The 14,905-nt window shown below is 46.1% G+C and overlaps 9 non-coding genes across 9 annotated transcripts; all 9 read right to left on the reverse strand.

Moving 5' to 3' along the window:
* Positions 1–749: 749 nt before the first annotated feature.
* LOC142279123 (U2 spliceosomal RNA) lies at positions 750–940 on the reverse strand. The gene has a single exon (XR_012741850.1). It is a non-coding gene; the product is annotated as a U2 spliceosomal RNA (small nuclear RNA).
* Positions 941–2,327: 1,387 nt separating this feature from the next.
* Positions 2,328–2,518, reverse strand: LOC142279124 (U2 spliceosomal RNA). Its single transcript, XR_012741851.1, has one exon. It is a non-coding gene; the product is annotated as a U2 spliceosomal RNA (small nuclear RNA).
* A 1,387-nt stretch (positions 2,519–3,905) lies between these two features.
* On the reverse strand, positions 3,906–4,096 carry LOC142279125 (U2 spliceosomal RNA). Its single transcript, XR_012741852.1, has one exon. It is a non-coding gene; the product is annotated as a U2 spliceosomal RNA (small nuclear RNA).
* Positions 4,097–5,483: 1,387 nt separating this feature from the next.
* LOC142279126 (U2 spliceosomal RNA) lies at positions 5,484–5,674 on the reverse strand. The gene has a single exon (XR_012741853.1). It is a non-coding gene; the product is annotated as a U2 spliceosomal RNA (small nuclear RNA).
* A 1,387-nt stretch (positions 5,675–7,061) lies between these two features.
* Positions 7,062–7,252, reverse strand: LOC142279127 (U2 spliceosomal RNA). The gene has a single exon (XR_012741854.1). It is a non-coding gene; the product is annotated as a U2 spliceosomal RNA (small nuclear RNA).
* A 1,387-nt stretch (positions 7,253–8,639) lies between these two features.
* Positions 8,640–8,830, reverse strand: LOC142279128 (U2 spliceosomal RNA). The gene has a single exon (XR_012741855.1). It is a non-coding gene; the product is annotated as a U2 spliceosomal RNA (small nuclear RNA).
* Positions 8,831–10,217: 1,387 nt separating this feature from the next.
* Positions 10,218–10,408, reverse strand: LOC142279129 (U2 spliceosomal RNA). Its single transcript, XR_012741856.1, has one exon. It is a non-coding gene; the product is annotated as a U2 spliceosomal RNA (small nuclear RNA).
* Positions 10,409–11,795: 1,387 nt separating this feature from the next.
* Positions 11,796–11,986, reverse strand: LOC142279130 (U2 spliceosomal RNA). Its single transcript, XR_012741857.1, has one exon. It is a non-coding gene; the product is annotated as a U2 spliceosomal RNA (small nuclear RNA).
* Positions 11,987–13,373: 1,387 nt separating this feature from the next.
* On the reverse strand, positions 13,374–13,564 carry LOC142279131 (U2 spliceosomal RNA). Its single transcript, XR_012741858.1, has one exon. It is a non-coding gene; the product is annotated as a U2 spliceosomal RNA (small nuclear RNA).
* Positions 13,565–14,905: the final 1,341 nt, after the last annotated feature.

Raw genomic sequence — 14,905 nt, forward strand, 5'->3', positions numbered from 1 at the left:
ACTACAGAAAAGCTTACTATCAAAGGTTAGAGGGGGGCTTTCTCAGAGGGCTTTTTACAGTTTTTCTATTCCCAATTAGCCGTTTAAGTGTACTTATTGAAAGTAGTAATTCTTTCATAGGCCGCCCTTTCTTAGTATTTGACGTTCCTTATATTGCGGTATGAGGCTTCGCAGTAGGTTGCAAACATTCATCACCCATGACTGTCCCCAATTGAGCTCAGAAGCTCAATGTCTATCATGACCTCTCTTTTAGAATGTCCAAGAGCAAGCAAACTATTCCTCCAGGAGAGGGCGCCAACAGACTACTAAAGAGATCATCATTACTCAAAGAAAACCCCAAAAACCAATGCATGATAGGAATAAACAGGTAACTTTCTTTGGAGTGGAAGCGGAGAGATCGCACCAGATGCCAATTCTAGATGTTATCACACCTGTGGTCACTGCAGCAGCAGGTGAATCCACTTTGTCCAAAAGGGATCTATTCCATTCAATTGCAAATGATCTAGATAAGACAGAGAACTGCAGCACGGGGACATAGCCGAGTTGGTCAGGTTGAGTGGTGATGAGTTTGCTATTTGGATGAATAAAGAAAGTCAAAAGTGTGAAAGATAAAAAACAAAAGGAGGAAGTGTGAAAAGTGAATGGGCCAAATTGAGGTGCATATGAAGACGTATGCTTTCTTCCAATTCATTAAATCGGGCTAATATGAATCAGGTGAATTGAGTTCTGCTTTTGGAAACTGGGTTAAGAAGGGGTGCACCGTTCCTGGAGGTACTGCAATACCAGGTCAATGCGTGGAGTGGACAGAGCAAGCTCTTTTTCCATCTCCCTGTTCTAAAAATCCATTTAATATATGGTCCCCAGATAGGGGACGTATCAGATATTAAACTGATAAGAACAGATACTACACTTGATCTTAGCCAAAAGGCCGAGAAGCGATAACCAGAATTGGTTTGGGCCTCGAGTGGCACCCTGGCCTATGCCGGACACATCTTAGGGAGAGAGAGCGAGAGGGAGACAAACCCACGCCTACACAAGACATTTTGTCACCCAAGCCAACCCTTGAAAAGGCTGCTTTGCAGAGCCAAAACAAGAAGAATGGTGCGTTTTGCAGCCGCCGCCCACTGCAATGAATCTGAATAACTCCTCCTTTAGGGCGCAAGCAACTCCCCTCCCCCTTGCAGTCTTTCCAATTCACGATACAAAAAGACGGACAGGACAGGTTGCCTGACTTTCCGTCACTGCCACCCTTTGCCATCCTTACCCGTAGAAAGCCCTTTCATCATCCCCAAACCCTAATCTTTTCCCTTTCCTTCCCAGCCCCCAAACCCTGCCCTCTGTACCTTTCTCACCACCCGCTTCCCTTCTCCTGTCATCCCCCTACCACCCGGGAAAAAAAGAGATTGCCCCCTCCTTCCACTAGCCCACCCTCCCACCCAAAGAACAACTTCTTCTGCGCAGCTTGTTTTCTAGGCAGCAGCGCTATTGTGATGTCATCGGGGGGCATTGTGACAAGCCGCCAGTGTTCCGTCTCTTCATGTTGTGCACAGTTCAAACGGAAAATACATCAACAGGCAGACTACAGAAAAGCTTACTATCAAAGGTTAGAGGGGGGCTTTCTCAGAGGGCTTTTTACAGTTTTTCTATTCCCAATTAGCCGTTTAAGTGTACTTATTGAAAGTAGTAATTCTTTCATAGGCCGCCCTTTCTTAGTATTTGACGTTCCTTATATTGCGGTATGAGGCTTCGCAGTAGGTTGCAAACATTCATCACCCATGACTGTCCCCAATTGAGCTCAGAAGCTCAATGTCTATCATGACCTCTCTTTTAGAATGTCCAAGAGCAAGCAAACTATTCCTCCAGGAGAGGGCGCCAACAGACTACTAAAGAGATCATCATTACTCAAAGAAAACCCCAAAAACCAATGCATGATAGGAATAAACAGGTAACTTTCTTTGGAGTGGAAGCGGAGAGATCGCACCAGATGCCAATTCTAGATGTTATCACACCTGTGGTCACTGCAGCAGCAGGTGAATCCACTTTGTCCAAAAGGGATCTATTCCATTCAATTGCAAATGATCTAGATAAGACAGAGAACTGCAGCACGGGGACATAGCCGAGTTGGTCAGGTTGAGTGGTGATGAGTTTGCTATTTGGATGAATAAAGAAAGTCAAAAGTGTGAAAGATAAAAAACAAAAGGAGGAAGTGTGAAAAGTGAATGGGCCAAATTGAGGTGCATATGAAGACGTATGCTTTCTTCCAATTCATTAAATCGGGCTAATATGAATCAGGTGAATTGAGTTCTGCTTTTGGAAACTGGGTTAAGAAGGGGTGCACCGTTCCTGGAGGTACTGCAATACCAGGTCAATGCGTGGAGTGGACAGAGCAAGCTCTTTTTCCATCTCCCTGTTCTAAAAATCCATTTAATATATGGTCCCCAGATAGGGGACGTATCAGATATTAAACTGATAAGAACAGATACTACACTTGATCTTAGCCAAAAGGCCGAGAAGCGATAACCAGAATTGGTTTGGGCCTCGAGTGGCACCCTGGCCTATGCCGGACACATCTTAGGGAGAGAGAGCGAGAGGGAGACAAACCCACGCCTACACAAGACATTTTGTCACCCAAGCCAACCCTTGAAAAGGCTGCTTTGCAGAGCCAAAACAAGAAGAATGGTGCGTTTTGCAGCCGCCGCCCACTGCAATGAATCTGAATAACTCCTCCTTTAGGGCGCAAGCAACTCCCCTCCCCCTTGCAGTCTTTCCAATTCACGATACAAAAAGACGGACAGGACAGGTTGCCTGACTTTCCGTCACTGCCACCCTTTGCCATCCTTACCCGTAGAAAGCCCTTTCATCATCCCCAAACCCTAATCTTTTCCCTTTCCTTCCCAGCCCCCAAACCCTGCCCTCTGTACCTTTCTCACCACCCGCTTCCCTTCTCCTGTCATCCCCCTACCACCCGGGAAAAAAAGAGATTGCCCCCTCCTTCCACTAGCCCACCCTCCCACCCAAAGAACAACTTCTTCTGCGCAGCTTGTTTTCTAGGCAGCAGCGCTATTGTGATGTCATCGGGGGGCATTGTGACAAGCCGCCAGTGTTCCGTCTCTTCATGTTGTGCACAGTTCAAACGGAAAATACATCAACAGGCAGACTACAGAAAAGCTTACTATCAAAGGTTAGAGGGGGGCTTTCTCAGAGGGCTTTTTACAGTTTTTCTATTCCCAATTAGCCGTTTAAGTGTACTTATTGAAAGTAGTAATTCTTTCATAGGCCGCCCTTTCTTAGTATTTGACGTTCCTTATATTGCGGTATGAGGCTTCGCAGTAGGTTGCAAACATTCATCACCCATGACTGTCCCCAATTGAGCTCAGAAGCTCAATGTCTATCATGACCTCTCTTTTAGAATGTCCAAGAGCAAGCAAACTATTCCTCCAGGAGAGGGCGCCAACAGACTACTAAAGAGATCATCATTACTCAAAGAAAACCCCAAAAACCAATGCATGATAGGAATAAACAGGTAACTTTCTTTGGAGTGGAAGCGGAGAGATCGCACCAGATGCCAATTCTAGATGTTATCACACCTGTGGTCACTGCAGCAGCAGGTGAATCCACTTTGTCCAAAAGGGATCTATTCCATTCAATTGCAAATGATCTAGATAAGACAGAGAACTGCAGCACGGGGACATAGCCGAGTTGGTCAGGTTGAGTGGTGATGAGTTTGCTATTTGGATGAATAAAGAAAGTCAAAAGTGTGAAAGATAAAAAACAAAAGGAGGAAGTGTGAAAAGTGAATGGGCCAAATTGAGGTGCATATGAAGACGTATGCTTTCTTCCAATTCATTAAATCGGGCTAATATGAATCAGGTGAATTGAGTTCTGCTTTTGGAAACTGGGTTAAGAAGGGGTGCACCGTTCCTGGAGGTACTGCAATACCAGGTCAATGCGTGGAGTGGACAGAGCAAGCTCTTTTTCCATCTCCCTGTTCTAAAAATCCATTTAATATATGGTCCCCAGATAGGGGACGTATCAGATATTAAACTGATAAGAACAGATACTACACTTGATCTTAGCCAAAAGGCCGAGAAGCGATAACCAGAATTGGTTTGGGCCTCGAGTGGCACCCTGGCCTATGCCGGACACATCTTAGGGAGAGAGAGCGAGAGGGAGACAAACCCACGCCTACACAAGACATTTTGTCACCCAAGCCAACCCTTGAAAAGGCTGCTTTGCAGAGCCAAAACAAGAAGAATGGTGCGTTTTGCAGCCGCCGCCCACTGCAATGAATCTGAATAACTCCTCCTTTAGGGCGCAAGCAACTCCCCTCCCCCTTGCAGTCTTTCCAATTCACGATACAAAAAGACGGACAGGACAGGTTGCCTGACTTTCCGTCACTGCCACCCTTTGCCATCCTTACCCGTAGAAAGCCCTTTCATCATCCCCAAACCCTAATCTTTTCCCTTTCCTTCCCAGCCCCCAAACCCTGCCCTCTGTACCTTTCTCACCACCCGCTTCCCTTCTCCTGTCATCCCCCTACCACCCGGGAAAAAAAGAGATTGCCCCCTCCTTCCACTAGCCCACCCTCCCACCCAAAGAACAACTTCTTCTGCGCAGCTTGTTTTCTAGGCAGCAGCGCTATTGTGATGTCATCGGGGGGCATTGTGACAAGCCGCCAGTGTTCCGTCTCTTCATGTTGTGCACAGTTCAAACGGAAAATACATCAACAGGCAGACTACAGAAAAGCTTACTATCAAAGGTTAGAGGGGGGCTTTCTCAGAGGGCTTTTTACAGTTTTTCTATTCCCAATTAGCCGTTTAAGTGTACTTATTGAAAGTAGTAATTCTTTCATAGGCCGCCCTTTCTTAGTATTTGACGTTCCTTATATTGCGGTATGAGGCTTCGCAGTAGGTTGCAAACATTCATCACCCATGACTGTCCCCAATTGAGCTCAGAAGCTCAATGTCTATCATGACCTCTCTTTTAGAATGTCCAAGAGCAAGCAAACTATTCCTCCAGGAGAGGGCGCCAACAGACTACTAAAGAGATCATCATTACTCAAAGAAAACCCCAAAAACCAATGCATGATAGGAATAAACAGGTAACTTTCTTTGGAGTGGAAGCGGAGAGATCGCACCAGATGCCAATTCTAGATGTTATCACACCTGTGGTCACTGCAGCAGCAGGTGAATCCACTTTGTCCAAAAGGGATCTATTCCATTCAATTGCAAATGATCTAGATAAGACAGAGAACTGCAGCACGGGGACATAGCCGAGTTGGTCAGGTTGAGTGGTGATGAGTTTGCTATTTGGATGAATAAAGAAAGTCAAAAGTGTGAAAGATAAAAAACAAAAGGAGGAAGTGTGAAAAGTGAATGGGCCAAATTGAGGTGCATATGAAGACGTATGCTTTCTTCCAATTCATTAAATCGGGCTAATATGAATCAGGTGAATTGAGTTCTGCTTTTGGAAACTGGGTTAAGAAGGGGTGCACCGTTCCTGGAGGTACTGCAATACCAGGTCAATGCGTGGAGTGGACAGAGCAAGCTCTTTTTCCATCTCCCTGTTCTAAAAATCCATTTAATATATGGTCCCCAGATAGGGGACGTATCAGATATTAAACTGATAAGAACAGATACTACACTTGATCTTAGCCAAAAGGCCGAGAAGCGATAACCAGAATTGGTTTGGGCCTCGAGTGGCACCCTGGCCTATGCCGGACACATCTTAGGGAGAGAGAGCGAGAGGGAGACAAACCCACGCCTACACAAGACATTTTGTCACCCAAGCCAACCCTTGAAAAGGCTGCTTTGCAGAGCCAAAACAAGAAGAATGGTGCGTTTTGCAGCCGCCGCCCACTGCAATGAATCTGAATAACTCCTCCTTTAGGGCGCAAGCAACTCCCCTCCCCCTTGCAGTCTTTCCAATTCACGATACAAAAAGACGGACAGGACAGGTTGCCTGACTTTCCGTCACTGCCACCCTTTGCCATCCTTACCCGTAGAAAGCCCTTTCATCATCCCCAAACCCTAATCTTTTCCCTTTCCTTCCCAGCCCCCAAACCCTGCCCTCTGTACCTTTCTCACCACCCGCTTCCCTTCTCCTGTCATCCCCCTACCACCCGGGAAAAAAAGAGATTGCCCCCTCCTTCCACTAGCCCACCCTCCCACCCAAAGAACAACTTCTTCTGCGCAGCTTGTTTTCTAGGCAGCAGCGCTATTGTGATGTCATCGGGGGGCATTGTGACAAGCCGCCAGTGTTCCGTCTCTTCATGTTGTGCACAGTTCAAACGGAAAATACATCAACAGGCAGACTACAGAAAAGCTTACTATCAAAGGTTAGAGGGGGGCTTTCTCAGAGGGCTTTTTACAGTTTTTCTATTCCCAATTAGCCGTTTAAGTGTACTTATTGAAAGTAGTAATTCTTTCATAGGCCGCCCTTTCTTAGTATTTGACGTTCCTTATATTGCGGTATGAGGCTTCGCAGTAGGTTGCAAACATTCATCACCCATGACTGTCCCCAATTGAGCTCAGAAGCTCAATGTCTATCATGACCTCTCTTTTAGAATGTCCAAGAGCAAGCAAACTATTCCTCCAGGAGAGGGCGCCAACAGACTACTAAAGAGATCATCATTACTCAAAGAAAACCCCAAAAACCAATGCATGATAGGAATAAACAGGTAACTTTCTTTGGAGTGGAAGCGGAGAGATCGCACCAGATGCCAATTCTAGATGTTATCACACCTGTGGTCACTGCAGCAGCAGGTGAATCCACTTTGTCCAAAAGGGATCTATTCCATTCAATTGCAAATGATCTAGATAAGACAGAGAACTGCAGCACGGGGACATAGCCGAGTTGGTCAGGTTGAGTGGTGATGAGTTTGCTATTTGGATGAATAAAGAAAGTCAAAAGTGTGAAAGATAAAAAACAAAAGGAGGAAGTGTGAAAAGTGAATGGGCCAAATTGAGGTGCATATGAAGACGTATGCTTTCTTCCAATTCATTAAATCGGGCTAATATGAATCAGGTGAATTGAGTTCTGCTTTTGGAAACTGGGTTAAGAAGGGGTGCACCGTTCCTGGAGGTACTGCAATACCAGGTCAATGCGTGGAGTGGACAGAGCAAGCTCTTTTTCCATCTCCCTGTTCTAAAAATCCATTTAATATATGGTCCCCAGATAGGGGACGTATCAGATATTAAACTGATAAGAACAGATACTACACTTGATCTTAGCCAAAAGGCCGAGAAGCGATAACCAGAATTGGTTTGGGCCTCGAGTGGCACCCTGGCCTATGCCGGACACATCTTAGGGAGAGAGAGCGAGAGGGAGACAAACCCACGCCTACACAAGACATTTTGTCACCCAAGCCAACCCTTGAAAAGGCTGCTTTGCAGAGCCAAAACAAGAAGAATGGTGCGTTTTGCAGCCGCCGCCCACTGCAATGAATCTGAATAACTCCTCCTTTAGGGCGCAAGCAACTCCCCTCCCCCTTGCAGTCTTTCCAATTCACGATACAAAAAGACGGACAGGACAGGTTGCCTGACTTTCCGTCACTGCCACCCTTTGCCATCCTTACCCGTAGAAAGCCCTTTCATCATCCCCAAACCCTAATCTTTTCCCTTTCCTTCCCAGCCCCCAAACCCTGCCCTCTGTACCTTTCTCACCACCCGCTTCCCTTCTCCTGTCATCCCCCTACCACCCGGGAAAAAAAGAGATTGCCCCCTCCTTCCACTAGCCCACCCTCCCACCCAAAGAACAACTTCTTCTGCGCAGCTTGTTTTCTAGGCAGCAGCGCTATTGTGATGTCATCGGGGGGCATTGTGACAAGCCGCCAGTGTTCCGTCTCTTCATGTTGTGCACAGTTCAAACGGAAAATACATCAACAGGCAGACTACAGAAAAGCTTACTATCAAAGGTTAGAGGGGGGCTTTCTCAGAGGGCTTTTTACAGTTTTTCTATTCCCAATTAGCCGTTTAAGTGTACTTATTGAAAGTAGTAATTCTTTCATAGGCCGCCCTTTCTTAGTATTTGACGTTCCTTATATTGCGGTATGAGGCTTCGCAGTAGGTTGCAAACATTCATCACCCATGACTGTCCCCAATTGAGCTCAGAAGCTCAATGTCTATCATGACCTCTCTTTTAGAATGTCCAAGAGCAAGCAAACTATTCCTCCAGGAGAGGGCGCCAACAGACTACTAAAGAGATCATCATTACTCAAAGAAAACCCCAAAAACCAATGCATGATAGGAATAAACAGGTAACTTTCTTTGGAGTGGAAGCGGAGAGATCGCACCAGATGCCAATTCTAGATGTTATCACACCTGTGGTCACTGCAGCAGCAGGTGAATCCACTTTGTCCAAAAGGGATCTATTCCATTCAATTGCAAATGATCTAGATAAGACAGAGAACTGCAGCACGGGGACATAGCCGAGTTGGTCAGGTTGAGTGGTGATGAGTTTGCTATTTGGATGAATAAAGAAAGTCAAAAGTGTGAAAGATAAAAAACAAAAGGAGGAAGTGTGAAAAGTGAATGGGCCAAATTGAGGTGCATATGAAGACGTATGCTTTCTTCCAATTCATTAAATCGGGCTAATATGAATCAGGTGAATTGAGTTCTGCTTTTGGAAACTGGGTTAAGAAGGGGTGCACCGTTCCTGGAGGTACTGCAATACCAGGTCAATGCGTGGAGTGGACAGAGCAAGCTCTTTTTCCATCTCCCTGTTCTAAAAATCCATTTAATATATGGTCCCCAGATAGGGGACGTATCAGATATTAAACTGATAAGAACAGATACTACACTTGATCTTAGCCAAAAGGCCGAGAAGCGATAACCAGAATTGGTTTGGGCCTCGAGTGGCACCCTGGCCTATGCCGGACACATCTTAGGGAGAGAGAGCGAGAGGGAGACAAACCCACGCCTACACAAGACATTTTGTCACCCAAGCCAACCCTTGAAAAGGCTGCTTTGCAGAGCCAAAACAAGAAGAATGGTGCGTTTTGCAGCCGCCGCCCACTGCAATGAATCTGAATAACTCCTCCTTTAGGGCGCAAGCAACTCCCCTCCCCCTTGCAGTCTTTCCAATTCACGATACAAAAAGACGGACAGGACAGGTTGCCTGACTTTCCGTCACTGCCACCCTTTGCCATCCTTACCCGTAGAAAGCCCTTTCATCATCCCCAAACCCTAATCTTTTCCCTTTCCTTCCCAGCCCCCAAACCCTGCCCTCTGTACCTTTCTCACCACCCGCTTCCCTTCTCCTGTCATCCCCCTACCACCCGGGAAAAAAAGAGATTGCCCCCTCCTTCCACTAGCCCACCCTCCCACCCAAAGAACAACTTCTTCTGCGCAGCTTGTTTTCTAGGCAGCAGCGCTATTGTGATGTCATCGGGGGGCATTGTGACAAGCCGCCAGTGTTCCGTCTCTTCATGTTGTGCACAGTTCAAACGGAAAATACATCAACAGGCAGACTACAGAAAAGCTTACTATCAAAGGTTAGAGGGGGGCTTTCTCAGAGGGCTTTTTACAGTTTTTCTATTCCCAATTAGCCGTTTAAGTGTACTTATTGAAAGTAGTAATTCTTTCATAGGCCGCCCTTTCTTAGTATTTGACGTTCCTTATATTGCGGTATGAGGCTTCGCAGTAGGTTGCAAACATTCATCACCCATGACTGTCCCCAATTGAGCTCAGAAGCTCAATGTCTATCATGACCTCTCTTTTAGAATGTCCAAGAGCAAGCAAACTATTCCTCCAGGAGAGGGCGCCAACAGACTACTAAAGAGATCATCATTACTCAAAGAAAACCCCAAAAACCAATGCATGATAGGAATAAACAGGTAACTTTCTTTGGAGTGGAAGCGGAGAGATCGCACCAGATGCCAATTCTAGATGTTATCACACCTGTGGTCACTGCAGCAGCAGGTGAATCCACTTTGTCCAAAAGGGATCTATTCCATTCAATTGCAAATGATCTAGATAAGACAGAGAACTGCAGCACGGGGACATAGCCGAGTTGGTCAGGTTGAGTGGTGATGAGTTTGCTATTTGGATGAATAAAGAAAGTCAAAAGTGTGAAAGATAAAAAACAAAAGGAGGAAGTGTGAAAAGTGAATGGGCCAAATTGAGGTGCATATGAAGACGTATGCTTTCTTCCAATTCATTAAATCGGGCTAATATGAATCAGGTGAATTGAGTTCTGCTTTTGGAAACTGGGTTAAGAAGGGGTGCACCGTTCCTGGAGGTACTGCAATACCAGGTCAATGCGTGGAGTGGACAGAGCAAGCTCTTTTTCCATCTCCCTGTTCTAAAAATCCATTTAATATATGGTCCCCAGATAGGGGACGTATCAGATATTAAACTGATAAGAACAGATACTACACTTGATCTTAGCCAAAAGGCCGAGAAGCGATAACCAGAATTGGTTTGGGCCTCGAGTGGCACCCTGGCCTATGCCGGACACATCTTAGGGAGAGAGAGCGAGAGGGAGACAAACCCACGCCTACACAAGACATTTTGTCACCCAAGCCAACCCTTGAAAAGGCTGCTTTGCAGAGCCAAAACAAGAAGAATGGTGCGTTTTGCAGCCGCCGCCCACTGCAATGAATCTGAATAACTCCTCCTTTAGGGCGCAAGCAACTCCCCTCCCCCTTGCAGTCTTTCCAATTCACGATACAAAAAGACGGACAGGACAGGTTGCCTGACTTTCCGTCACTGCCACCCTTTGCCATCCTTACCCGTAGAAAGCCCTTTCATCATCCCCAAACCCTAATCTTTTCCCTTTCCTTCCCAGCCCCCAAACCCTGCCCTCTGTACCTTTCTCACCACCCGCTTCCCTTCTCCTGTCATCCCCCTACCACCCGGGAAAAAAAGAGATTGCCCCCTCCTTCCACTAGCCCACCCTCCCACCCAAAGAACAACTTCTTCTGCGCAGCTTGTTTTCTAGGCAGCAGCGCTATTGTGATGTCATCGGGGGGCATTGTGACAAGCCGCCAGTGTTCCGTCTCTTCATGTTGTGCACAGTTCAAACGGAAAATACATCAACAGGCAGACTACAGAAAAGCTTACTATCAAAGGTTAGAGGGGGGCTTTCTCAGAGGGCTTTTTACAGTTTTTCTATTCCCAATTAGCCGTTTAAGTGTACTTATTGAAAGTAGTAATTCTTTCATAGGCCGCCCTTTCTTAGTATTTGACGTTCCTTATATTGCGGTATGAGGCTTCGCAGTAGGTTGCAAACATTCATCACCCATGACTGTCCCCAATTGAGCTCAGAAGCTCAATGTCTATCATGACCTCTCTTTTAGAATGTCCAAGAGCAAGCAAACTATTCCTCCAGGAGAGGGCGCCAACAGACTACTAAAGAGATCATCATTACTCAAAGAAAACCCCAAAAACCAATGCATGATAGGAATAAACAGGTAACTTTCTTTGGAGTGGAAGCGGAGAGATCGCACCAGATGCCAATTCTAGATGTTATCACACCTGTGGTCACTGCAGCAGCAGGTGAATCCACTTTGTCCAAAAGGGATCTATTCCATTCAATTGCAAATGATCTAGATAAGACAGAGAACTGCAGCACGGGGACATAGCCGAGTTGGTCAGGTTGAGTGGTGATGAGTTTGCTATTTGGATGAATAAAGAAAGTCAAAAGTGTGAAAGATAAAAAACAAAAGGAGGAAGTGTGAAAAGTGAATGGGCCAAATTGAGGTGCATATGAAGACGTATGCTTTCTTCCAATTCATTAAATCGGGCTAATATGAATCAGGTGAATTGAGTTCTGCTTTTGGAAACTGGGTTAAGAAGGGGTGCACCGTTCCTGGAGGTACTGCAATACCAGGTCAATGCGTGGAGTGGACAGAGCAAGCTCTTTTTCCATCTCCCTGTTCTAAAAATCCATTTAATATATGGTCCCCAGATAGGGGACGTATCAGATATTAAACTGATAAGAACAGATACTACACTTGATCTTAGCCAAAAGGCCGAGAAGCGATAACCAGAATTGGTTTGGGCCTCGAGTGGCACCCTGGCCTATGCCGGACACATCTTAGGGAGAGAGAGCGAGAGGGAGACAAACCCACGCCTACACAAGACATTTTGTCACCCAAGCCAACCCTTGAAAAGGCTGCTTTGCAGAGCCAAAACAAGAAGAATGGTGCGTTTTGCAGCCGCCGCCCACTGCAATGAATCTGAATAACTCCTCCTTTAGGGCGCAAGCAACTCCCCTCCCCCTTGCAGTCTTTCCAATTCACGATACAAAAAGACGGACAGGACAGGTTGCCTGACTTTCCGTCACTGCCACCCTTTGCCATCCTTACCCGTAGAAAGCCCTTTCATCATCCCCAAACCCTAATCTTTTCCCTTTCCTTCCCAGCCCCCAAACCCTGCCCTCTGTACCTTTCTCACCACCCGCTTCCCTTCTCCTGTCATCCCCCTACCACCCGGGAAAAAAATAGATTGCCCCCTCCTTCCACTAGCCCACCCTCCCACCCAAAGAACAACTTCTTCTGCGCAGCTTGTTTTCTAGGCAGCAGCGCTATTGTGATGTCATCGGGGGGCATTGTGACAAGCCGCCAGTGTTCCGTCTCTTCATGTTGTGCACAGTTCAAACGGAAAATACATCAACAGGCAGACTACAGAAAAGCTTACTATCAAAGGTTAGAGGGGGGCTTTCTCAGAGGGCTTTTTACAGTTTTTCTATTCCCAATTAGCCGTTTAAGTGTACTTATTGAAAGTAGTAATTCTTTCATAGGCCGCCCTTTCTTAGTATTTGACGTTCCTTATATTGCGGTATGAGGCTTCGCAGTAGGTTGCAAACATTCATCACCCATGACTGTCCCCAATTGAGCTCAGAAGCTCAATGTCTATCATGACCTCTCTTTTAGAATGTCCAAGAGCAAGCAAACTATTCCTCCAGGAGAGGGCGCCAACAGACTACTAAAGAGATCATCATTACTCAAAGAAAACCCCAAAAACCAATGCATGATAGGAATAAACAGGTAACTTTCTTTGGAGTGGAAGCGGAGAGATCGCACCAGATGCCAATTCTAGATGTTATCACACCTGTGGTCACTGCAGCAGCAGGTGAATCCACTTTGTCCAAAAGGGATCTATTCCATTCAATTGCAAATGATCTAGATAAGACAGAGAACTGCAGCACGGGGACATAGCCGAGTTGGTCAGGTTGAGTGGTGATGAGTTTGCTATTTGGATGAATAAAGAAAGTCAAAAGTGTGAAAGATAAAAAACAAAAGGAGGAAGTGTGAAAAGTGAATGGGCCAAATTGAGGTGCATATGAAGACGTATGCTTTCTTCCAATTCATTAAATCGGGCTAATATGAATCAGGTGAATTGAGTTCTGCTTTTGGAAACTGGGTTAAGAAGGGGTGCACCGTTCCTGGAGGTACTGCAATACCAGGTCAATGCGTGGAGTGGACAGAGCAAGCTCTTTTTCCATCTCCCTGTTCTAAAAATCCATTTAATATATGGTCCCCAGATAGGGGACGTATCAGATATTAAACTGATAAGAACAGATACTACACTTGATCTTAGCCAAAAGGCCGAGAAGCGATAACCAGAATTGGTTTGGGCCTCGAGTGGCACCCTGGCCTATGCCGGACACATCTTAGGGAGAGAGAGCGAGAGGGAGACAAACCCACGCCTACACAAGACATTTTGTCACCCAAGCCAACCCTTGAAAAGGCTGCTTTGCAGAGCCAAAACAAGAAGAATGGTGCGTTTTGCAGCCGCCGCCCACTGCAATGAATCTGAATAACTCCTCCTTTAGGGCGCAAGCAACTCCCCTCCCCCTTGCAGTCTTTCCAATTCACGATACAAAAAGACGGACAGGACAGGTTGCCTGACTTTCCGTCACTGCCACCCTTTGCCATCCTTACCCGTAGAAAGCCCTTTCATCATCCCCAAACCCTAATCTTTTCCCTTTCCTTCCCAGCCCCCAAACCCTGCCCTCTGTACCTTTCTCACCACCCGCTTCCCTTCTCCTGTCATCCCCCTACCACCCGGGAAAAAAAGAGATTGCCCCCTCCTTCCACTAGCCCACCCTCCCACCCAAAGAACAACTTCTTCTGCGCAGCTTGTTTTCTAGGCAGCAGCGCTATTGTGATGTCATCGGGGGGCATTGTGACAAGCCGCCAGTGTTCCGTCTCTTCATGTTGTGCACAGTTCAAACGGAAAATACATCAACAGGCAGACTACAGAAAAGCTTACTATCAAAGGTTAGAGGGGGGCTTTCTCAGAGGGCTTTTTACAGTTTTTCTATTCCCAATTAGCCGTTTAAGTGTACTTATTGAAAGTAGTAATTCTTTCATAGGCCGCCCTTTCTTAGTATTTGACGTTCCTTATATTGCGGTATGAGGCTTCGCAGTAGGTTGCAAACATTCATCACCCATGACTGTCCCCAATTGAGCTCAGAAGCTCAATGTCTATCATGACCTCTCTTTTAGAATGTCCAAGAGCAAGCAAACTATTCCTCCAGGAGAGGGCGCCAACAGACTACTAAAGAGATCATCATTACTCAAAGAAAACCCCAAAAACCAATGCATGATAGGAATAAACAGGTAACTTTCTTTGGAGTGGAAGCGGAGAGATCGCACCAGATGCCAATTCTAGATGTTATCACACCTGTGGTCACTGCAGCAGCAGGTGAATCCACTTTGTCCAAAAGGGATCTATTCCATTCAATTGCAAATGATCTAGATAAGACAGAGAACTGCAGCACGGGGACATAGCCGAGTTGGTCAGGTTGAGTGGTGATGAGTTTGCTATTTGGATGAATAAAGAAAGTCAAAAGTGTGAAAGATAAAAAACAAAAGGAGGAAGTGTGAAAAGTGAATGGGCCAAATTGAGGTGCATATGAAGACGTATGCTTTCTTCCAATTCATTAAATCGGGCTA

The sequence above is a fragment of the Anomaloglossus baeobatrachus genome, unplaced genomic scaffold, assembly GCF_048569485.1.
Source record: "Anomaloglossus baeobatrachus isolate aAnoBae1 unplaced genomic scaffold, aAnoBae1.hap1 Scaffold_4237, whole genome shotgun sequence".
Taxonomy (NCBI): Eukaryota; Metazoa; Chordata; class Amphibia; order Anura; family Aromobatidae; genus Anomaloglossus; species Anomaloglossus baeobatrachus.